Source organism: Anastrepha ludens, chromosome 4 (genome assembly GCF_028408465.1).
Source record: "Anastrepha ludens isolate Willacy chromosome 4, idAnaLude1.1, whole genome shotgun sequence".
Classification (NCBI taxonomy): Eukaryota; Metazoa; Arthropoda; class Insecta; order Diptera; family Tephritidae; genus Anastrepha; species Anastrepha ludens.
This window is the reverse complement of record NC_071500.1, coordinates 93333616-93359873: the sequence shown is the minus strand read 5'-3', so window position 1 is coordinate 93359873 and position 26258 is coordinate 93333616. Positions and strand designations below refer to the sequence as shown.

At 34.5% G+C, this 26258-nt stretch overlaps 1 protein-coding gene and 1 long non-coding RNA gene across 4 annotated transcripts in view; one reads left to right on the top strand and one right to left on the bottom strand.

The window, feature by feature from the left end:
- The window catches only part of LOC128860198 (CD151 antigen), a 67948-nt gene that overhangs the window by 802 nt on the left and 40888 nt on the right, over positions 1 to 26258 (top strand). The window contains exons 1-2 of one of the 3 annotated variants that reach the window (XM_054097517.1): positions 14252 to 14417; positions 20177 to 20261. The gene's annotated coding sequence lies outside the window, so the exon portion shown is untranslated. The other 2 variants (XM_054097516.1, XM_054097515.1) reach the window with 2 other exon arrangements.
- On the bottom strand, positions 3169 to 10214 carry LOC128860200 (uncharacterized). The gene is made up of 4 exons (XR_008454224.1): positions 9199 to 10214; positions 4554 to 4797; positions 4307 to 4369; positions 3169 to 4231 (listed from the first exon to the last, which is right to left on the bottom strand). It is a non-coding gene; the product is annotated as an uncharacterized LOC128860200 (long non-coding RNA).

Sequence of the window (26258 nt, the reverse complement as noted above, 5' to 3'; positions counted from 1 at the left end):
AAAATGAATACAAAAAAAATATAAAAAAAAAAAGAATAAAAAATAAAAATTTTAAAACATTTAAAAAAATTAGAACAAAAATAAAAATAAAAAAAATCTTGCATGCTTATTGTATAGAAAAAGTAATTTTTGTTTTTTTTTTTGGTTTTTTCATATTTTTATTGCTATATAGAAAGGGTTTTTCAATAAGAGGTGCTAGTTTGATATTCAAACAAAAACGCTTTTTTTTAATATAAATGATCGAATGTTTATTTCATTGTAAAGAGGAAAGTACGTCGTTAATAGTGGAAAATAACATCAGGAAAATGACCACCAATATCCTTTTCATGAAGTTTTCCATAACCTAATTGCAAAGTGGCTGCCCTATGTCCTCCATAGACCACGAATTCCGAATTCCACCTTTGAGGTCTTGAATCGACCCTGGGCTGTTGGCGTAGACCTTTTCTTTCACGTGGCCCCAGAGAAAAAAGTCACAAGGTGTTAAATCACAAGATCTCGGTGGCCAATTGTGATCACCGCTTCGTGAGATAACACGGTCCGGAAACTTTTTCCGTCCAAGATTAATGGTTTCGTTGCTTGTGTAGCACGTAAGGCCGTCTTGTTGAAAATAAACGTTGTCCAGATCAATACCATCCAATTCCGGCCATAAAAAATCGCTAGTCATCTCTCGATAGCGGAATCCATTCATTCATAACTTTTAACTTTTGTATTAAATTAAATCTAATTCGCCGTCAAAGTGTTAAATTTATCATGTCTTTTTAAGTAAAAGGCACATTTTCATTTCATCATGAGTTACTGAGGTACTGGAAGCTCAACGGGATCTTCAAGTTAAATCCATTGCTGCTCAGAGCGCTATTAGGTTGAGGAAGATTGGCCTCTGGAGGCAACTTCCTGTAGGACATAGTAGCATCTTGAAGCAGATCTCCCCTTCCTTCTCTGTACTTCGTACAGATCTCTCCATCTGCAAACTGGGATTTGAGGGTTGTGCTAGGGCTATCTTTCCGAACAGGCAAGATTGGAAGAAGGGGAGAGTCGACGCGGATATAGGAACTTCTGTTTTCACTGACGGATCCAAGATGGAATCTGGAGTGGGAGCGGGCGTATTTTCAAGCAGAGGTCTTCGCAAGCATGCAAAATGCTTAAGGATTGCTGTTGGGAGGGAGACATTAATATTTGTTCTGATAGCCAAGCTGGATCAAGGCCCTGTCGTTGCTGTAATGCAGCTCTCTTCTGGTTAACTCCTGTAAGGAGGATCTCAAACGTCTCGAACGTGCAGGAAACATTTCTTTTAATTGGGTTCCTGGGAACCGGTTTCAGTTGTTCCTTTGAGACATCGGTGTCACCTTGACCGTTGTTAAAGGGAAACTGTACAATTTCTTTCTCCAAAAAGCGCAAGACAGATGGAGGTTTGTCTCATCGGGTGTTATTTAAAAAAACACTATGGCCACAATGCGATAGAAACAGGACGTTTAAGATGATGGGAATTCTCCGCCATTCAATTTCCAAGCTCATTGCGGTGTTCACTGGTCACTGGGTGATCGGCACTCATCCGGAGAAGCTTGGACTTCCGTACAACCTCTATTGCAGAAGCTGAGGGGATACTGCAGAGAAAGAGACTGTTGAGCACTTTCTCTGCAAATGTCCGACTCTGGTGGATAGACGCTTGAGATTCCTTGGCGCGCCCTTTGGGGATGGCTTGAGGAAATTCTCCAACCTGGATCCCTTTTCTCTCCTCCACTACATCAACGGCATTGGATGGCTGTAGATGGTTTTCTCTTCCCTAAATTTTTTCGCAGGTAGTGGTCCACATTGTGATATCAAAACGGCATTTAAGTGCTACTTGACATGTACCTGTGGCCTCTTCCCATCTAACCTACCTACCTACCTACTGAGGTACTGTTTTTGGTTATAACGTTCTTCTAGTAAATGAGCGATATGAAAAAGACGGTGTCTGAAAAGGTTAGGTTAGGTTAGCCTGGTTGGCAATAAGCCACGCATAGACCTTTTGGTTCCTAGCGATACCAGATGGAGACGGACTTCTATGAATACTGAAAGTAGACATCATGTAGGATGTCAGCGCTTTTGGCGAATCTAAGGAGAGCTGGGGATCCGCTCTTGGGACGTTCAAACAGGCTCTCAGGCACTTTAAACGCGTTTTTAATAATGCTGCACCAACGCACAGAAGGTGCTCTAAAGTTTCCTCAACATCCTCTCTGCATGTCGGTGCCTGAAAAATTTAATAAAAACAATTTACACCCTGAATGCCTCCTTTTATTGCACGCCCATCAACATGAATTTTAAATTTCACTTCTGGATGCTAAATGCATCACCAATAATAATAAAAAAATTGTCACTCTATTTCAAATTTGACTTTCAAAATATGAATACCATTAACTCTAATTGCATAAAGAGTGGCCTCAAAGAAAAATGTTTCAAATCAGCGTAAAGAATTTCCTCAGAGTTCTCCGAACACCATTGACAATGCGTGATAAATTTTATTCTTAGACATCTTTAATTATGCTTAATTAAACAATAATAATAATTTTATAATATAATATATACTTTTAACTTTTAGATGACATTTTTAAGAAGAACTAAAGGTGTATACTATAATGCCACAAACAATTTAGAAGAACCTTGTAGCGTAAGAAAAAATTGCTTACTTTCAGATTTTTTTTCTGCAATGAATCTAAACTCTAAAAAGCCCTTTATTGCAAATATCACAAACCGTACATAGTTTTATTATTTTCAAAATACAAGGTGGCACAAAATTAATCATTCAATTTTTTTATTGGAAAATTTTTCCCTAAATAAAAAAAAATATTTGCGTGATGGAAATCTTTATTTTGACCTTTACGCGCTCCATTGCTTGTCTGTTTGCATACTGCAGCTGTATAGTTCACAATTGAAAGATGATTGACGTATGACGACGTTTGCGAAAATTATAAATCTTCCGACAGGGTGATTAGTTTTACGTCACTTTGTATTATAAAAGAAAATGGCGGCGGTACTTTAGAAAACGCACGGCCGCACCAACTGCACCAGCAATTTTTGATTTATGGTGGAGAAAAATGTTCCGTTTATAAAGGGTGATAAATTTAAAAGCATCGGATTTTAAATTGAAATAAAATAACGAAATTTCATATTGAATGGACAGCCTTTATTATGTTTTTGTAGAGCCATTCATGACATTTATTTTTTAAAGATAATCCCTTTTAAATATTCGCCGCAACTGCGCCGTAATTCGGCCATTCGTAAACACCAATTTTGAATGACTCGCTACAGGACTTCGGTCGGTATCTCGTGCATAACTTTAGTTATGTTGGGTTCCAATCCCTCAATCGAAGCTGCTTCACACACGAAGTATTTAGACTTTACATATATATATATATATATAATTGGAGCTTACACCCATTTGTTTGGGAGTTTGGCCAAGCTTCTCCTCCTATTTGTGGTGTGCGTCTTGATATTGTTTCACAAATGGAGGGACCCACAGTTTTAAGCCGACTCCGAACGGCAGATATTTTTATGAGACGCTTTTTAGAAATACAGTCGGAGGTTTGCCATTGCCCTGCCGAAAGGCGACCACTATTAGAAAAACACTTTTTCTTCATTTTGGTATTTCACGGAGATTCCATCCTAAGTACTCCGAATGGTAATCACACACGAACCAACCAACAAATTAAAGTCCAAAGATGTGATATCACACGATTTTGGTGACCAATCCTCTGGTCCGGGACGAGAGATAAATTGCTCACTGAAACTATGACGCAGTAAATCAATTGTTTCACGGGTTGTATGGCAAGTAGTGCCGTCCGCCGTATTGTTGGAACCAAATGTGGTGGAGATCACAGGCTGCAATTTCCAGCAACAAAAGACGTTTATCATGGCGCGATAGCCTTTGCCATTCACTGTTACATTGGGGCCAGCTTCGTCTTGGAAGATTATTCCTTCAGCCTGTAGGCCGCACCAAACAGTTGTTATCAATGGATGCAATGGCTGTTGATGGATGAATGGATGAATAGCTTCAGGTTGCTCTTCAGCTCAAATATGACAATTTTGTTTATTAACATAAACATTTTCCCCAAAATGTGCCTCATCGCTGAACAAAATTCGGGTCCTGAGCGCGTTATGAACACTTTTCATAGAGGGATGATGGTCGTAATACGATTGTACGCTTTGTAAACGTTGTTGAGGCGTAGGCCTCTACATGATGAAATATGAAGGAAATCTGAAAAAAAATTAAGTATTTAGTTTGACAGTAGTCACGCGTGATCTGTCAAAAAAATTCAATTGGAAAAGGTACCTCCAGTCTGATCACCCTTTAGTTAATTTTTTACATAAGTTTTCTTAGATGGTTCACGGCTTGCTGTTATATAAGAAATATAAGAAAAATATGTATGTAAATATAATATCTAAAAAATTACTTGCTCACTTATTCACTTATTTAATTGTAGTTATGCAATAGTTGAAATGCATGCGCTTTTCATTTTAAATGTTTACTACGTAAGTTTTTTCTTAACATTCATATTTTATTACTTGGATGCGCTCACCTCCAATCTGTAGTTGTTGATATCAGTCGTTTGATCTCTTGTGCATGGGAAGCGAAACAACATTTTAAAAGACAAAAATACAAAATTGAAGAAAAAAAGTTGGTTTGTTAAGCATTTTTTCCTTACTAAGGCACTGGGGCGTCATCGTTGTCGTCGACTCGTTTGCTTGCTTCTGTTTTTTCCTTGACAGTGATACGACACGACTTCCAACCTGCCTTTCAGCGATGATATGACATTAAAGCCACTATAATAAAAAAAAAAAAATTCCATAAAAATAATGCCATTTGCTTTGTTTTTGCTTTATGCGCTTTGAAGTGGTCATCTATGAGTGTTGCGGGGAGTTTGCGGCTAAATTTATTTATTAATTAAATATTTAGTATAAGAATGGCATAGATAATATTTAATGAGGAGTTTAAATGAGTTTGTGGCTGAGAGCGTAGGCGCTCTTAGCTAGTACGAGGCGTGAGCCACAGTTGTAAATACATACGTACTTAACATGGGTGTTGTAAATACAGAAAATGTATGAAAATATATTTCAACTGATGCTGAGTTATGCTTAGATAGAAGGTAGTACATATATTTTAGATTTCAGCAAAGAATACCGTTATGATTTTGCTAAGTTGTACAGATCTTCAATGTTTTTGTATACTCGTCGAGTGTTTTCTGTGCAGTTTTGTCTTACATTCATCGACCAATTTGGAACCCAAGGGCTCTCAGTGCAGCTTGACTGTCACTACAAATTCCAGAACTACTATCCCACCACTTTTTCTCAATCAGCCAGTATACTACACTTAAGACAACATAGACCTCTGTTAAGAATACCGTAGTCATTTGTTCGGTAGCGTAGGAATACTTAGTGTCTTTGTCTAAGTACAATCGAGATCCGCTACCAACGCTGGTTTTGGATACGGCGGTGTGAAATCTCGTTAAGAGGTTTTCTGTACTTAATCATTGAGCTCTATCTGGGATCAAAACGTCATACTTCCTCCCGAAGGCAACGTAAGGCACACGATTGTCCGCTGGCATCGAGAACGGTGTGCACCGCTCCGACAACTGGTGCCAAATCTATCAGTGGCCAGTGTTGCCTTCGTTTTCGTTTTGACTTGAGTCTGTACGCCGTCCTCATTGCTTCCTTCCGGATTTGAAGATCTAGAGGTTGCACGTTTAGGATGACATATGTCGTATTCATAACATCTGTGATACCGAAGCACATATTTCTCTGTAGTTTAGTTAGGGATTTTACTTTGGAGTTAACGATAGTAGCCTTCCACAGGACTACGAAGGCGTATATGATAATGGGTCTAATCAGAGTGATGTACAACCAGTGTACTATCGCCGCTCTCTATACCCCATGTCTTGCCAAAGATTCTCTTACACTACCAGAAGTCTTTTAGTGTTTGAGAGACCTTCTGCTCGACGTGCGTCTTCCAGGTCAACTTACCATCTAGGATTAGCCCTAAATACAGGGGTCTAATGTCTAGAGCTACTTGCATTTTATTGCATATAACAATGCACTAGTGACGGTCCTGAGATTAGTAAGAGATTGGACGTGTCCAATTTGCTGCAGATTGTTAAGAAGAGAGTCCACAACAAAGCACCAAAGTAGGGGAGAGAGTACACCACCTTGTGGGCAGCCCTTCCTAACCTCCACTTAAAATTTGTTACTCAAGGGTTAAGTACTAATGTACAAGTTCAGTGACTTCTATAACTGTAGCACAGCGACTCACTGACAAGTTTTAAAAATTTAATTGTTTCTAATTTAATTTTAATAAAAATACTATTTGTGAAAATATAATTTTCTTCCTGCAAAAGCATAAAAATTCATTAAACTTTATGCAAAAAAAAAAAACAAAAATCTATGAATTTTCATCAAAATTTCAAACTTTTTAATCAAAGTATTGAAATAAATTTGGAATACGTAAGGTTGTAGCCAAGGCGCATTCCTTAAAGGTGGTGGCTCTAGACCAACAACACTGTTCTGTACGTTTGATAGTCAAAACAAAGTATAGAGAAACTAGAAAACAAATAATCAATTCGCCTTGTTTAGTTCTGAGCTGACAGCCACATGGACACGGCGAAAGAAAAAAAGAAACAACTCAGCTGATTTACCAACACCACCTTTAATAGATCACCTTGTTTGTAGCCCACTGAATTTCGATATGAGAAGGTGCCAGCATGAAGTGACTAAAATTTTCATTGATTTTTGCCAATTCTTTTTCATTGACGGTGTTGCGCATCTGCTTCCATATAAAAAAACTTTTGAGCATTCGGCATATGAAAAAAAATACATAACACCGCCACAAAAAAAGAAAATCAAAAATCCATATCAAGCTTGCATCAGGATATATCAAAATTGAATGAGCTACAAAATTGCATACTCAGAAATTCAAAAGTTTAAAATTTTGATAAAAATATTTTGGAATACTATATATTAAAATTTTGTGGAAGTATATGGTATAAAAACTCACGTTCACGTTCATTGTAGTTCATATTTCCAGAGGGTTAATGAGTATTCAACTTTTACTTGAAAGTTGAAACAGCACAAAAGTAAAATAAATGTAAACAATAACGCAAACGGTTTAGTACTTTTATTGAAGCAAAATTTTTTCATTAAATTTCCATTAGAATTATTAATATAAAGACCCTCTTACAACTTTCTTCTTCAAGGGCAACATATTTGTTTTTTAGTTTTATGAATTCAGCAGTCCCTGTAGAGTGGTTTTGTGGCACTATCAGGCAATTTTTCCATCCCAGTAGTTGCTAATGGGATGGTATTAAGATGTGCTAGTATTTCTTAAATGAGAAAAGCTGGTAAAGTTAGACCGAATCCTACACAAATCCGGAAGAGGACACACATACGTGTCTCTACTACGAATAAGGCTGCTTTTAACAAGCAGGTTATTCTCTTCTTATTAAATACTGATATTAGGTATACTCGTTACTACTGCGAGTCTCATGCGAAAAGTTCTGGTGTGATAAGAAAAGTTCTCGTGTATAAAAAAATAACTCATAAGCTCTTTGAGAATTGCTGGCTTGCGGAAAATTTTAATGAAACTAAGGCATTAAGCACAGAAATATAGATTTATAAGATCTTTATATACTTCTGCTAGCTAGAAGTTTTGCCTGCGCCCCGATTTCAGTTTTTCGAGGCATATTCGAGTTTTTCTTTGTCTTGGGTAAGGAAAAGCACAGAATATTTGGAATGAATTTATTTAAAAACTAATATTTGAGAAAAGTTTTATTCGGCCTCTTCAAACTTCAGTTCGTTAAAAATATTTTAAAGCAAATAAAGCAAAATAATTTTGAGTAAAATATACATGGAACTCAAGAAAGGGAAGTGGTCAGAAAATTATACAATATATTCTACACAACTCCACAGAAAGCTGTTCAGCAGTTTCTGCAATTATAGTTCATTGAAATTCTTTTTCTTATATTTAGTTTTGAGTATTCCAAAAATTTTGCAATCGCAAAAAAAAAATGCCTTTAATCTTACACTCTTCTATTTGAAGTATATGGTTTTTGTTGTATTATGAAATTTGTATTATGCACAACAATTAATCATTATCTTCATCATAAGCTAAAAGGTGGCGCAAAATTAATCATCAAATATTGTTTTTGAATAAATTTTTTACTAAATAAAAACAGAAATGAGTTTGGGTGATGAAAAGCTTAAAAATCTGCGGGAGCCTAGTTCACAAGTGTCAAATATGATTGACGCACCATGCCATTTGGAAAAATTATAGATCTTCCGATAGGGTGATTAATTTTGCGCCTCCTCGTATATTATTTTAAAAAACATTTTATATATAAAAACATTTAAATATATAATATTTATTTTTATTTTATTTTTCCTTAAATTTAAATAAAAAAAATTGGTAGTCAAAATTTTGACTTGCCAATAAGCGCTGCTATTATTTTGAGCACCACTGAATTCGAAAAGAATTGACGCACGACGCCATTTGTAAAAAATTATAGATCTTCCGTTAGAGTGATTAATTTTGCGCCACCTCGTTTATTATTCTAATAAATTTTTTTTATACATAAAAATATTTAAATAAATAATTTTTATTTTTATTTTATTTTTACTTAAATTTAAATAAAAAAATTTGGTAGTCAAAACTTTTTTTATTTATATTTAAATGAAAAAGCTGCTATTATTTTAAGCACCAATGAGTTCAAAAAGAATTAACACGTGACGCCATTTGTAAAGATTATAGATCCTTTGTTAAGGTGATTAATTTTGCGCCAGCTCTTATATTATTCTAAAAAAACTTTTTTATATATAAACACATTTAAATAAATAGTTTTTATTTTCATTTCTATTTTTATTTAAATTTAAATACAAAAATTTAATAGTCAAAACTTTGACTTGCCAATAAACGCTGCTATTATTTTGGCCACCACTGTATATGTAAATATGCCTATATATATGAATAAATAACAAAGATATATACAACTATTTATTTTGGTGGGTTCAGAAACTTTTCCTAACAGTTAAGTCCATAGTTTGTCTGATTTTAAAGTGACACAGGGAAAACAAAGAAAAAACAAACAAAACGTAAAATGCAATTCTTCAGCAAGTGGGTTTTAGCCACTGCATACAAATTAATAAGAAACACATGCACATACACACATACATACTCACACACAAGTTCACAGTGCACCTACTAAACCAACGAACTGCCCAACCTCTAGAAAAAAGTAAGAGTAAGTATTGGAGGAGAAATAAATCCAAATAAAATTGTAAAAAAATCCAAACGCAAACTACAAAAAAAACAAACAAAAAATGCAGCCACAAAAACTCACAAGCAAAAAGTCAAGGCATTAACAGCATTTATAAATAAACAACACGAGCAAAATTTTGTTTTTGTTTAAATCACCCCTTCGAAAACTCGTTGTTCAATTGATACCGTTACGAGTCAAGCGAGCCTCCTGGCAGCCACAACTGTATATGTGTAGTTAAAATACAAACAAAAAAACGCACAAAACTCCAAGTAAACTAAACTTTGTATTGAAACAAAAGTCAAACACAAGACTGCTTTTTAAAACTGGATTGCAAAATACCAAGAACAAGAAGAAGGAGAATTTCAATAAATAGAATCAAAGGCCATTTAAGCAGCAAAAGCATACAAATTATGGGCAAGTGAAGCAAGCAAAGAAAAAAAGAAACAAAAACAACAACGATTAATCAGCGAAAATCGAAACGAGTCAACGGCTGCGTGGAAAGGAATTTATACAGCAACATTGTTTTTGTTTTAATTTATTTTATTTCATATTTTTAGATTGTTGTTTTACTTTTTCTTTTCCAACTAATGCAGTGTTGCAATTTATGATTATTGCGCGTTTGTGCTTGCTGGCATTACATTAACCTGAGTCTGGTTTCAAATTTTATTTTATTCATTTTACCTATATTATTCAAGTATTTGTTAAATAGTTTCAACAAAAAAAAAAAGAAAAGGTTTCAAACCAATCGCACAAATATGACAAATTTGCAATTTCTTTTCTTGTTTGGTCTGGCACTAATTTTTATTATTTTCGCAACGATAGCTTGCGCTCAACAAATCACTTATTATTCGAGATGTAGAAGGAGATGAATTGTAAATATGCTAGAGATAAGCTGTTATGAAATAAAATAAGGTGAATAAAAATGTTCTTATATTTTAATGAAGTTTTTTTCTTAAATTAAAAATTACAAAAAAGGAGCCAAACATCAATTTGAAGTGACTTGCAATGAACACAGTCGCCTGAACTAACTGCCGACGTGCTTACGCGCGTACCTCTTGGCATATGCGACTCTCGCTGAACTGAGTCGATGCCAATTGCTTCCTGATATTTGTAGTGGGTGAGAAGTGCACATAGAACTGTGCAGTGTGATTCGCAATGCTTATTGACCTGCACCAATTCCATTAGTTGGCTTTGGAAAACTCTGCCACTTCGAGTAGGCCAAGTCTAAGACTTCATGAGTTTGTTATAGGCAAGTAAGAAGTCTGGACGATCGTTGATGCAGAGCAACGTGGGACCGCAATCATATTTACCTGCCCTTTTTTTGTCGGGACAGACTAGCAAGTACAGCACTCAGACACAATTAAGTCCATTGTACTGCACTCGTGTTGCCTTTTTAATTTTCTTTAAATCTACCTGACCTCCGAAGAAATCTGAGTAGATCTGGTGGTGCCAAGTAGCCAAAGTGGTCGCTTCTTAGACCTCAAACCTGATTCGAGCGAAGGCCAGGCAGACGCATAGAAAGTCGTCCGAAGTCTCAGCCGACTCTCCACATGCTGGGCAGAGTGTACTGTCTGAGATGCCTACCTTTTCCATGTACTTCGCCCACAGAAAGTGGCCCGTCTCCAGTCCAACCAGCTGCCTACAGTCTCTTCTGCTTAATGACAGGAGAACCTGCGACAGTCGGTTAGACATGACAGGTAACATCAGTTTAGTCCATATGCAGCCTCTCTTAGCCTGCCAGCATTCATCTCCGCTGATATTTGTACTGAATAAAAAATGTCGGGTTACGCGGGTATACCAGGTATAATAGTACTTGAACTCTTGTCAAATTCCCTTTTAGAATTCAATATGGCCACAGAGCACATTTTCAGCGATCGCTTCTTTAGAGTCATACTTTTCAACATTCTTCCACACACATCAGTCAGGTCATTTACAATTTTGTGTCACTTATTGTTTCGGAGCCTTATTGAGGCGAATGGGTTGGTGCATGACTACCATTCGGTAGTGTCCGGGTTCGAGATCCCGGGCACCAAATGATAGAAAAAGTTTTTTCTGGTAGCAGTTGCTTGTCGGCAGGAAATTGTAAACCTACGAGTGGATTCCATGCCATGAAAGAGCTCGTCATATATAAAAAAACCATCTGCCATTCGGAGTCGGGGGAAAAATGTAGATCCTTTCATTTGCCGAAAAACATCAAATCGCATATCACAAATAGGAGGAGAAGCTCACCCAAACAACCAATATAGGGGGTAAGCGTCAATTATTATTATTACTATTGTCATTTCTGAACCACCTGAGGAAAAGGCTTAATTTTTTGTGGTATTTACTTATTAGGGTGTAACGTGAAATTGGATACAATTTATACTGAGAGATTTCCAATTCCTGTGCAAGACCTGTGAAAGGAGTAGGCGATCTTAAAGTTGCGTCGATCAACTCAAAATTTCGGTAGAAAGTTGTTTATTAAGTCGAAATTAGTTGGGGAATACCTGATTTCTCTCTCGACTGCATCTGAATAATTCGACTTTAAGCTCATTTGGGTCCCCCTCTAGAGACGGTTTCAGCGCAAAGTGAGAGGATTGGAGTTTCCTTGAGAATTTGTGATTTGCTCCTGGAAAGATGGGTATTGCATCAACTCAGTGACCGCTGGGTTAGTACGCAGACGTGCAAAGTCGCGTGTTCATTTTGGTCGCGGGTAAATTAAATTCTACGTTGCTCTTTACAGATTTCTCTAGAGCACTAACAATTCCAACGAGTCTTGTTCCCAAAGTTCCCAAATCACTTGCTCGTTGAACTTGGACCTATACTTAACATTGGCTCTCTTGGTTTCTCGGTCTGCAAGGCTTTTCACTTTTTGTTTTCGAACCATCAGCAGGCAAAGCTGAGATCAAATCTCAATAAAAAATCTGTATGGGTTTGATCACTGGTAGCTTTATTTCCTTCATAGCGTTTCCATATACTGGTTTGGCATCTGTGTATAAAAATACATAGAAACTCTTGCTCAGAAATCTTTTTAAACGATTCTCTCTTCTCGTCAATCTTTTCCTTGCGCTGGTGTTTTGGGCGATGCAGGCAGCCCTGGTTTCAATTTATTTCAAAACCATTATGTTTTTAACAAGTAAAATATATAGATAGGTAAAGGGTCCTTCAAAATACGCACCTACGGCAGGCACCTTGGAGTGCATTTCTGCCACTAAAAAGCTGCTCATAAAAAAATCCCTTCCGTTCGGACACGGCATAGAACAGTGAGGGACCTACATTTTACCGAAAGACACCAAGACACACACCATCAATTGGAGCAGAGCCAATCAACAAAGGATGTAAGCGCCAAGTATGTAAGGCTGGGGAAAAAGTTCGTAGAGGTTTTACTGAGGATTTTGTTTATTTAAACAAAAAAAAGTAATTATATCAATAATTAATCCATTATAAATTCGCCGTTGCTATCTACAACCTCTTCTCACCTCTCGACGAATTTGTTGATGCCGTTCCCCTAAAAATCGGCTGGTCTGATGTCAAAGAATTTGTTGAGTTAGCTTTTAAGGACCTCTTTGTTATCGAAAGTAACACCCTTCATATGATTTGACAGGGAACGGAAACTTGGCGTAGTCGTGAAGGAGTATGGTTTGACCATGTCGATGAGGTCTTTTCAGTCGAATAATCTCATTCATGTGGTATAGTTGGGAATTGTAGAGCTCCTTGTTGACCGTGGCATTCTTTTCGAGCATTTTCCAGTGCTACATACCCTCCCAGTCCCACCAAACACATATCATAGTCTTCTTTCGATGAAGATCTGGCTTGACTCTCAGCTTTGGCGCGTGGTGTATTTGCTTCATATTGATGTATAGGCACCATTCTCATCTCCCGTGACGATTCGGTACAAAAAGCATTGCTTATGACCGCCTGTTGCTCGATGGTGGGCGAGATGCTGAGAAGTAATTTGAAGTCGACTTCCTTGGTTTTTTTCGTTGAGCTCATGAGGCACCAGGCTCCCAATTTTTCGGTAAATTCCTTTGAATGAAGGTGATTGTGAATCGTTTTATGATCGTAGCTCATTTTTTCGTCAAATCTCGATTGGTTTGTCGACCTTCTCCTTCAAAAGTGATTTGAGATGTTCTTCATCGAATTCAGAAGCCTTTCCGCTGCGGGATGTGCCATCGACGTCAAAGTAGCCATTTTTTAGCATTGCAAACCATTTCCGCCCTGTAGAATCGCCTATGACACCTTCTTCATACACGTCGTCCTGGGTGCTTTGGCAACTTTTTGACCTCTATGAAAGGCAAACACCAGCAGGTGTTGATTTTCTCTCCTTGGTACTCCATTTCTAAGCCTCAAAAATAATAAAAAATGAGATAACTCAAAATTACAATTAACATAGTTCTGTAGAGCAGAAAGAGTTCTATCGAATGAATACTTACCAGTTGCCAAACGGCAAACAAATCGTTGTGAAGTAAAAGAAAATATAAAAACGCTATGAACCTCATCCCTAAATTTGAAATTTGCGCATTAGAAGGTTACAGCTATTTTGGGATTATACATTTTTCTGATATCTTAATTGTATAATAATATAATACTCATTACTGTTTTCTTCTATAAGACATTTAAAAAATATAGATATTCAAATTCGAGGAGAGGCTATAGAATATTTTTAGAATATAAATGTAAAATAAGAATAATTAAATGAATGAAATATGTAATTTCAAAATTCTTCTATTTTTATTAAATTATGGAGAATTTTTTTATTTATTTTTTTTTGTAGGAAAATCTTTATTGCAATTATGTGATATGCCCATTTGCAACTCTTCACCAATTTTCATTTTATTCTTCTCTTTTATCCTTCTTTCAGCACCCTTCCCATTGCGGTTGTGCTAATCAACAAACCAATAACATCGTAGTTATAGCTGTTGTTGTTACAAAAAGCCGCCAAAATTGGTCGCCTAACGAAAACCTCATTTGTGCTCAACGACTACAAGGTGAGTGACATTTCGTCAGTATACTTGTAAATACACTTTGTCGCATTTCGTCGCGTTTCAAGTGCGTGTTTTGTTTGTTGTGCGTTTGCTTAGTGCTTAATTTCTAAAAAAAAAAGATCACTTACCTGAGTGTTCATAGGAAAATTCGAATTCAACAAGCCCAAAGCTATTGGTGAGTTTGCAGTCGTGTTTACTTTCAAATTATTACAATTTCGTTGAATTTGTTACACGCATAAATATGTTGTGCGATATTGAATAAATATTTTGAAAAAGCGTGAAACTATGTATTTCCCATTAACAACCTTCTCCACTTATTTCAATGCGTAAACTTGTAAATAAATTTGTGGGAAGGTAAGTGACTCGATCGGCAAGGTAGTCAGTGGTATTTCTCAGGGAAATTTTGAAGTGTTTGCGATTTTATTTAGCGGGAAAATAATAGGCAAATATGCCATAGAATTTGGTTTTGTATTTTTTGTTATTGTAAAAAGTACGATTTTGAGGTTACGGGTTTTTTGGAGGCTAAAATGAGTGCAGGCATCAAGTGTTGGCAAATAAAGTGAATGCCTAGAGCGATGGAGAGAAAAGTGGGGAAAGGTGATAAGAAAATAGATGTGCCGTTAAGAATAAGTGAAAAAATTATCAATTATAGTCAGTACGCAATAATTAAGACATATAATTGATTTTTAAAGTTATTTATAAATGAAAATAAGAAATATAAAGCAAATATAATATAAAATAAAATAAAATAAAATAAAATAAAATAAAATAAAATAAAATAAAATAAAATAAAATAAAATAAAATAATATAAAATAAAATGAAATGAAATGAAATGAAACGAAATAATATAAAATAAAATAAAATGAAATGCAATAAAATATAAAAAAATAAAATAAAATAAAAACAAAAAAACATAAAACAAATTAAAAAAAAAAAAAAATTAAGAATAACAAAAGATAAAAAAGAATAAAAAAAATAAATGAAATAAAATAAAAGATATTTTATTTAAAAGTTCTTGTTTTTTTTTTTTTTTTACTCAGACCCTTTAATTTTGTGAGGGCTGCTTTTATATACACTGCAGGATTCATAATGACAAAAAAAAAATAACAACAAGAAGCAGATTTTATTAAATATCTGTATATATAGTAAGTACGTTCAAACATTTATAAAAGTTAAAAAGTAAATTCTTTAAAATAAGATCAAAAAGTATTGAACTGATTTTACTTTATTTGAAAATTTACTGGTTGTAGTTGATTTTTATGAATTTTGAATTCAAAAATAGTAATCTACCATATAGAGTATGGAGTTTAAAGCAAAAGAATTTAGGAAAATTTAAACGAAATTTTTTTTTGATAGAGTTGCCATCTAATTTTTACTATAAACCTAGGAACTTACCACACAGTTGAATTAAAAGTCAAGATATAGATTGTTATTGTTGTAAGAGCAAAAAACATTCTTTATTAATGTTTGACGGACGCTGCTGAGGTGACTGAGGTACCGGTTTGAGGTCAGCCGGATTTAATATAAAATTTTTAATAATCTGGAACGGTCTGATAACGTTGAGGCAACTGTCGGGAGAAGGCAGAAGTTATGTACATAAACCTTTACAAAATTTCTGAAAAAAAAATTATTTCTGTATTTCTTTCCAATTGCCAGAAAAAACTAAGTAAAGTAACAAAACACATCCACTAAAAAAGAACAAAAAAGAAATGAAAAACATTTTGTTTAAAAAAAAAAAAAAAAAAATCTCAATGCCATTAATTAGGGCATTATTGATTCACTATTACTATTGGTTAATGTAATAAAAAATATTTTTTTTGGTGAAGTATAGTTTTTCGTTCTTTTTTTTCTACTAAAATTTTTTTTTAAATTTCGTTAAAGTACTAAATTTTTTGATAAATTTTTTGTTAAAAAAATTTTTATGCTATATTTAAAAAAAAATTGCCATTCGGCTACGACGGCCGCTGTTTGTATATTCCAGATATCAAATATAATTGACGTAAAACGTCATTTACAAAAAATATAAGTCTTCCGATAGGGTGATTAATTTTGCGCCACCCTGCACTACTTTTTAATGCATATACGAGTATATGGGCCACTACTAAAAAATTTTGAGAATAAACCTACATTTTCTTATTTTGTAAATTGCTATCAATCACAAATTTTTCATAACCTAAAAATTTGAAAGGAAAAAATTTAAAATAGTTATATTCCATATAAATATATGCCACGCTTTCTGCAATATGCACATATTTTTCCTATATTTAAAATGACTAAATTCTCATTTAATTACAAAAAGGCGTAAAATGATCGAAACACAAAAGCTAAACGACACTACAGCCCTTATTGCTTCACCGGCACGTGTGGCAAGCAAAACATTTGCGTAACTTACAATTAATTTTTTATGCTAACCCATTCGTTGGAACGTGAAAGGGCGCAAGAAATTGCTGAACATAATGGAGCTGAAGTGCTTGTCGGCTTCAAAGTTAAGAGAAAAAAAATATTCTTAATACTTACATTAGCTATTTTTATACTTGAAGAAGAGGAGCCTAAGAAAGTAAAATTTGCTTTGAAATTATTGCGGAAAAATACTGAAGATTACAATTCCACAGAAAACTATTTTAAATATAACGCTATAAGTAATAGTGTAAAAATTTCAGGTATTATCAAGTTAAATCGCTAAGTCATGCTTCTACTTAAGTGTGGCAAGATTTTTTGTATGACCCTTTTTCCAGGCGGTCTGCTTCAAAGAGCAAGTTCTTGCTTGAATGCTGCTGTAAAGGCAAAAAAAAAATATATATTCTAAAAAACGAAAAATTATTCTATAGCGCTGCCTATTCCAACTTGTACGTATATAAGTACAGTTGGAAACAAAAATAGTAGTACACTTGAAAAATTATTTTGATGTTATTAATTTTTTTTCTATAAATCATACAAGCGGAAATTTCAATACCAAATATCTACGAAGAGTTGAGGCGAATCCTCATTTGAAATGTTTTTTTTTGGGTGTTTCTTTAAAAGCATGAAGCGGAATGGAAAAAAAAAATTATCTTTGTTTTCAGTATTTTATTTTTTGAGCTATTTTTTTCGCCATACGAGGTTCGATCAAAAAGTTGTCAGCATTCAAAAAATGGTCTTCCAGACATGTATACCGGGACTCACAGGTGTCTCAAATCAAAAGGACAAAAAGGTTCTTGTTCAGTATGAACGGCGTTATCGTGTGAACTACGATCTTAAAAAAAAAAATAAAATTTGACAAAATGGCGAACGTTTAAAGATGAAAACCCGTTTTTTGACCCTCTTTTTTTGACTTAAAAGGTCCGAAAAAAAACTAAACAATTTTTATTTCACAATAATCATAGTTCACAAGATAACGATATCAATTCTACGTCATTAACATTTTTTTCATCAAAATCGGTTTAGTAGAACCGGCTATATCTCTGTCCATTATCCATGTGAATACCAGTTTTTGAAGGCTGACAACTTCTTATTTTATTAATAACAGATCAAAAAGTAAAATTCTGAAAACAAAAATTAATTTTGTTTTCGTTTCCGTTTTACACGCTTTTAAAGTAACACCCAAAAAACAACATTTCAAACGAGGCGAGGGCCTTAAGAGTTTTCGGATGTGAAGAGTTTATCTGCTTAAATCTGGCAACTACTTAAATAACGGCTTTTTATTGGCGTAGCTACGTTTTTAAGTGCAACATTGAATTAGCAGTGCCTTCAGTGTTTTAAGGTTATGCAAGGAATTTTAATAAAATTTTGGGCATATTTATACGATGGAATGTTTCTTTTATTTAAACTATTTATTAACATTTTTTTTTAATTTTGTTGAGTGGCATGCCTGTATTTCGTATGCATGAATATCTATCTTTTGTTAAAAAATAGTTTATTTAAATAATTTATTTAATTAACACACTTTCTAAACACATCTTAGATACAAATTTTTTTTCTAAACCTAATATATTTTTTGGTACTGCTATTTTCGTACTCGCAACTGTATGTAATATGTGTTGGCGGCCGCCGTGGCCGAATGGGTTTGTGCGTGACTACTATTCGGAATTCAGAGAGAGAACGTCGGTTCGAATCTCGGTGAAAGATCGAATGTTTTTTCTAATAGCGGTCGCCCGTCGGCAGGCAATGGCAAACCTTTAAGTGTATTTCTGCAATGGAAAAGCTCCTCATAAAAAATTTCTGCCGTTCGGAGTCGGCTTGAAACTGTAGGTCCCTCCATTGTGAAAAACATCAAGACGCTCACCACAAATTAGGAGGAGAAGTCCGGCCAAACACCCAAAGAGGGTGTAAGAGGGTGTTATATGTATACATATAACTGTATGTGTATATGCAGTTATAAAAAAAACTTTTCTAGGAATGGCTTACAATTTTACTATGTCGTGTTGGTTTTGAACGGCATCAAGGCTATTTTTGCACTTTACGTCGCCTTAGCCGCTGCGGAGATTCCTATACTTGATGAAAATATTGGTAATGAAATCTCATTATTTTCATATTTTTTCATTTTTCTCTTCAATCGGCGCTAAAGCGTTGTATATAAATACAATTATATAAATTTTGATATATATAAACATGCGCATGTATAAAACAATCATAAAATATAAGCAGAAATCTTTCATTTGGTCGCTGTATTATTCGTCCCATTTACGCTTTTCGGATCCTATCCCTACATATGAAGCGCGATGCTTATTGATCAACTTAAAATCATTGCAAAGCAGGAGAATAATCCTATCTTTATCTTTCATTTCCGACTTAATCCGTGGGGCTTTTGACTGTCCGATGCTTCTTGAGAGGATTTTCTTTAATATTCCGGCCAGAACTCTGAATTCAAAATTCCTTTATGCTCTGGAACATTAATTGTGTTTAATAAAATCTCAAAATTTGTTGAGATAGATTTTGCATTTTCAAAAGATCACCTGTTAAAATCTTTGAATATTTAATATCAATAGTTTAATTGTACTTTCTTTTTTTATTGCCTATTAATCTTAAAATATGTCCACTTAGCCTAGAAGAATCTATTATATGCATTGGTTTAATAAATAAATAAATAAATACAAATAGTTTAAATATTTTTCGTTTACAATGAATTGCTAATTCATACTTTTTCTCACGGAAATAGCAAAAAAAAAAAATTCCAACTCAACCCTTTTTTGGTGAGTGATTCGCCATCGAAGGCATAACTTTCATAATACTTTTTCCCATTTTTCGATACGATAGGGAAGAAAGAAAAATTGGTATTAAAAATGGATAATTACTCGCATGCAATATAATAGATAATTAAAAATTTTATTAAGTTTTATTAAAAATACTTAACAGTAATATTTGCGCCATTTCATTTCATTAACATTTTCTGGTTACATTATAGTCCCACCTTTGTTTAGGTATGCGTTATGTTAACTCCTATTTCCTTTTTTTATATTATTTTCTTATTATTAACTCCGCTAACATTCTGCATAACATTCACAGTCACTCTGTAGAAAACTCTTTCTTTACATCATAGATTTCCTAGTGTTAGTATTTATCTCTCTTAAATACTGAACTCTGTTACTGTTGTTATGTTTTTTTATTCATACTTCCTTCTGTTAATGCTACTATCAATTTTAACTTTACATATATACTTACCTCTGTTAATGCTAATGTTTATTTATACTCCCATACATACATACGAACGTACTTCTGTTTATCCTGATGTTAATCGATAGTTACATACATCTGTAATTGTCTCTCTGTAAAAGTCTCTCTGAGATTTAGTTTCAGTTATTTTTAGCTCTTAAGTTAAAGCCTGTACTTGGATACTGACGAATATAGTGAAGTACTTTCATACAAAATATCTGCCATATCGTTCTTAAATGTTTTTTTGTTTTGAATTGAGATATTTCTCAATCATCTCATTATTTCATTTATTTTATATTTTCCAGAAGTGCTAAAAGGGTTTTTTCTTACCATAAATACATATAAATCAAACTAAACACTAAAAATCGGCTGGATAATCGCACATTAGAGGTATTCAGTTCAATTTAAAAACCTTGCAGTCACATTCAATGAATAACAGCTTTTAACTGCAACTATTCAGTCACTTTTTTTGAATAAAGGCTGCAGAATTGTAGTTACTAGTCCTTCTAGTTATTCATAACTCGTAAGCCGTCTTGCAGGCATTGGTGAATAACCATATTTTTACTTGACTAAAAAAATACTATTTAATTAATGAAATATAAAATATATGATAAAGTTCTTAATAACTAATACAAACTTCTTGATTTACTTTGAGGGACAGCAATTTTTTAGGAAATAGGGGTCAGAAAGCATTCTCGCGCAGTATTCAATAGTGAAGCAAACGAAAAAAGCATTGCCCTGCGGCTGAATAATGGTAAATGTGTATTGTATTTCATATTTGCTTTCTTACTGCTTCGATATTCGTTCAATAGAAGAAACATAATTTACTCACTCGTTGAACTGAATTAAGCCCATGCAAACGTCTTAGGCTAACTCGGTCGCCGTAGCCGAATGAGTTAGTGCGTGACTACCAAATTCAAATCAGTTCAAATCTCGGTAAAAGACACAAATGAGGAAACAGTTTTTTCTAATAGCGGCCGCCCTCGGCAGACAATGGCAAACCTCCGAGTTATTTCTGCTACGAAAAAACTCCTCAGAAAAAATATCTACCGTTCGGAGTCGGCTTGAAACTCTAGGTCCCTTCATTTGTGGAACAACATCGAGACGCACACCACAAATAGGAGGAGGTGCTCGGCCAAATACCCAAAAAGGGTGCACGCGCAAAGTTTTTTATTTCTCATTTTCCAAATATTGTAGGTTACTAAAATCGTAATATTCTGTAGTATCTCATTTCTCAAATGAAACTTCTTGCGCCATGCTTTTCCAGTGGCCAGTGCTATAAAGTAGTCCCTACATTTCTACATACGCCTGTCTTCGGTCTATTTAGCATATCTGTTGCTTTTGTTTTGCGGAAGTTTACCCAAAGTTGTGCAGCTATTTTTCATATTTTGCTACCTAACCACTTCTACCTCCTTTTCTAAAAAGTAGAGTTGAATAACATTGAGCTCTGTGCGGCCTCTAGCGACCCACACTGACTCCTGCTTTAGACAATCAATCAGTTTTCTCATGGCTTCGATGTTCCTTATGTATGGCACACAGTTAAGAAAGTTGTCCATAGACTAAGACGCTGTGCGTTCTATTATTTTGTGTTACTTTATTAGCTTGAATTTAGTTAAAGGTGATGGGATTGCTATTAGTAGAACCTGGCTGTCAAAAACGCTGTTCCTTTTCTGCTTTGTTTCTTTTCGTCACCATCGCCACAGTTCGGGGTAAACCATTGCTTCCGCTACAATTCATCTTCTCGTCACTCGGCCTCCAGCTTTTCTTTTGACATCAGTTTCTTTTCAGAAAAACAGATTGCATAAATAAATGGATTCAAAAAAAAGTTTCTTTTGTACTCCGATGTTTGGGATATTGCCAAAGGCCCTGCTTCTTTCTTATATATAAAAATGGAGACGTTTTTTTGTGTTCGTTAGTCGCCGATTCACGCCTAAACGCATTCACCAATTTCAATCAAACTTTCACAGATCATTGGTATTGGTCCATAGATGGTTTATGTGAAGTTTTAAAGAAATCGGTAAAAGTATGCGTGCGTTGTGTAAGTGTGAAAAATACAATATTTGCGTGTTTCCCTTATACGGACATTACGTATACGGAATGAGAATACACGCAAATGAATAGAATATACACAGATATGAATAACATTGTTTTGATGTCGAGTGACGTATGCGACTGTATTATTCGTAACGCAATAGTTGTCCTCTCTTTTCTTTCCTTTTTATGCATGCGTGACACGGCATCAAAGCACATTGCTTTTTTTTAAACTGGAAAAATATTTTGAGCTTCATTTGAACGTTTAATGATTTAGATAAAATAAAAATTCGTTAAATATATTTGATTCCATTAATAACCATCAGCCTGTATTTTTCGAAGTTCAAAGTTTTTGACAAATATTGAAACGTTTACTAAAATTAAATGTTAAATACATATATATAAATGCGCAAATGTAAAAGTTTAGATGGATTTAAAATATACGAAATTATTCAGCGGTTGAATCCATACATTTTTTGAAATCCATCAATATGGGTCGACAGTCGCCATAAATGTTCTTTTAAAAAATAAAATGTGTTAATTTGATGGTAGCTCGAGTATTAAGATCAGGTTTCTATTAGTATAACTTTGTTCAAGGGTTTGCGTAATTTTTTTGTGGTGAAAGTCTAAAACCAAGAAAAGAAAACGCGAAAGTCGACGAGCAAAATGTAAAAAATAAATCCTCCTGTATGTATATATACTCGAAAAAGTTATGCTAAAACTTTTTTTATGCATTTAGGTAGACAATTTCATATGGGCAAACGTACGTTTACGAGATAAATGCCTAAAAGCAGGTATAACTAAAATAGCGCTCTCAGGGATTGCTGCAAGTATATTAACAAAGGTAGTGACATGGCTGTTTTTGGAGTTGCAGAGAACCGAAATGATGAAATAATTCAATACCAAATGGGCAGGTACATTAGTAGTAACGAGGCAGTTTGGCGAATTTTGTTTTTCTCCATTCATGACCGTAGTCCAGCTGTTATTCATTTAGCAGTTCATTTGGAAAATGGACAGCGTGTGTATTTTACTGTTGATAATGCTCAGACAATTGTAGAGCGACCACCATCAACCACATTAATTTATTTTTTTAAATTATGTGAAAGAGATCAATTTGCTAAAACACTGCTTAATTCACAAGTACCAACATATTACACATGGGAAAGACGTAAAAGAGGAAAACCTGTTGATGGTTTTCCTGGTGTTTTTGAAAGTGACGCCGTAGGACGACTTTATACAGTGCATCCTAGCGAGGCTGAATGTTTTTATTTGGGTCTTTTATTAATTAATGTTCGTGGACCAACGTCTTTTTTGAATTTGAAAAGAGTTAATGGGCGCCTCTGTCAAACTTACCGGCGAGCATGTGAAGAATTGCATGTACTTGAAGATGATAATCATTGGGATGCAACACTTGCAGATGCATCCGCAACAGGTACACCGCATCAAATACGGGCATTATTTTCAATTATTATGCAACATGTTTTCCATCTCATATTGAAGATATGTGCTTAGCAGTTGCAAATAAATTATTGTCACAATTAGGTTTACCACCTCCTAATCGAGCAATGCATGACGTATTTAATCAAGATATACAACGTGAACAACAATACGATATAAATGATCTTAACACATTTATAAATTTGAATCTGCCGAAATTGAATATAGAACAAACACATGCATATGACACTATGATGCAAGCTATACAAAACAAAAGTGGAGGAATGTTTTTTTAGATGCGCCGGTAAAACGTTTTTGATTTCGTTGTTATTAGCGACTGTAAGATCACCAAAGAATATAGCATTAGCGCTTGCATCGTCTGGAATAGCTGCTACATTATTAGATGGTGGCCGTACAGCGCATTCCGCACTTAAATTACTATTCAATATGCAAAGTAATGAAAATCCAACATGTAACATTTCAAAAAATTCTGGAATGGGAAGAGTTTTGCAACAATGCAAATTAATTGTGTGGGATGAATGTACAATGGCACATAAAAAATCAGTGGAAGCATTGGATAGAACTTTGAAAGGTTTACGTAATAATCAAGAAATATTTGGTGGCGCTTTAATATTATTGCCTGGTGATTTTCGTCAAACTTTGCGAGTAATTCCCCGTTCAACACCAGCAGATGAATTAAAAGCATGTTTAAAGACACCCCATTTATGGAGGCACGTAAAAACTTTGACTTTGAAAACAAATCTGCGAGTTTATTTACTTCTGAAGATAGGAAATGGACAAATTCCTATTGATGCTGCTACTGGCTTAATCACTTTGCCAGATAATTTTTGTAATTTCGCACACACAAAACAACAATTAGTTTCAAGTGTTTTTCCAAATATTGCGCAAAATTATCAAAATCACAATTGGTTAGCTGAAAGAGCAATACTGGCTGCGAAAAATAAGGATGTTGGTCAATTGAATGCGAATATTTTAAATGATGTGCCTGGTGAGATTGCAACATTTAAATCAATTGATACAGTTATAAATCAAGATGACGCTGTAAATTATCCAACAGAATTTTTAAATTCCTTGGACTTACCTGGACTGCCGGCTCATCGCTTACAATTGAAAGTTGGTGCACCAATTATTTTGCTTAGAAATTTAAATCAGCCACGATTGTGTAACGGAAAAAGATAAGCAGTCAAAAAGGTCATGAATAATCTTATTAAAGCAACAATTTTAAAAGGAAAATTCAAAGGTGAAGACGTATTGATTCCGCGTATTCCGCTGATTCCACCAGATTCAGCTTTTGACTTCAAAAGATTGCAATTTCCAATACGTCTTGCATTTGCAATGACAATAAACAAAGCACAAGGACAATCGCTGGAATTATGCGGAATTGACTTAGAATATCCATGCTTCTCCCACGGACAATTATATGTATCATGTTCACGCGTAGGAAAGCCAACAGTTCTGTTTATTTATACCACAACTCAGAGCAAAACAAAAAATGTAGTTTACGAAAAGGCTTTGTGTTAGTTTAAGTTTAAAATTAACATTCATTTTATATTGTAAAAAAGAATAAATACACATAGCGTGAATTTAAGTCGAGTGTTAATTATTCATTTCTAATTCTGATATGCCTAGCGAAGCAGTTGTATATAAAAACAAAGTAGAAATTCACGCTGGCAGTGTCGCTTAAAATATGCTGATATGGATTCGTATTCGCTATGATTGAGTGACATTTGAAATAATTGCCTACTCTAACACTGCAGCGCATTTCGAACTCATCGATGAAGATAGAGAACGATGGGCTCCCTCTTATGTTCCAACATGATTTCTCCGATATTTTCTTCTGGCAAGTTTTTGTCAAAATTTAAACTTAATTGTTGTATTGCAGTTCTGACAAGTTCTTGCTATGAACCCCCAGCCAAAGTCACAGCACAAAGCAAAAAATGCTTGTAAGTATTTTCTTGCACTCCTGGTGCTTCGTTAGTCATCGAAGATATTTTGTGTGTTTTGCAATATAGGATGATTCTTGAAATCTTCATTGCAAATAAATGTTATTTCAATTATTAGGTATTTCCTTTTCTAAACATTCTAACAATGATGGGGTATTTAGACCGCTGAATTCACAAGAATCGGCAAAAATAAAAAGTAAGCATCAAAAAGTAGTTTATTGTTTGCCAGTCAAATCATGAAAATCTACCTACATATTTCATTACTTAGCTGGTAATTACTGAAATAAACACTTATGTACTCTTGAGTTCTTATGAAACAAAAAAAAAAAAACCAAATAAAGTCATCACCAGTCAAAAATGAATTGTCATACAAACATGTTGCTGAAACAAGTGGCGGAACATGTGTTTATAGCAGCACCGTAATCATTGTTGTCACATGCGGAACAACTGGGCGTATGATGAATGATTGTGCAATGTTGCTGAGTATTGACTTCACATGCGGCTCTCAGTTCACACTTTTATACTACACATATTAATTCATTTAAGGGAAACCATTTTTTTCCCATAAAAATGTGATTTGCATTTTAAAATTTTTTTCGCCTAACATAAACGTCGTCGCTTAAACGTTTTTTATGAGTGTTGTGCACTAAAAGTCGAAATGCATACTGAATATCTGCTCGTAAGCCATTAAGTACTAAAAATCTTTTATATAACTTCATTAGATGACAATGCTTTATTAGTAATGGACATTACAAATACATTCATGAATTGGAAACGGCAGTAAATTCACTTAGTTCACAGCTGATCAGCTGCTGCGATGAATGAATTGTTTCTACCGATCGTGACTTGGTCGACTAGGTGGCAAATCTGCCTGACTGTCTGGCTGATAGCCTTACAACAGGTAAAAATGCAACCTTAACCTTGAATCAAAGCACGTCCAATGACCATAGCAGCG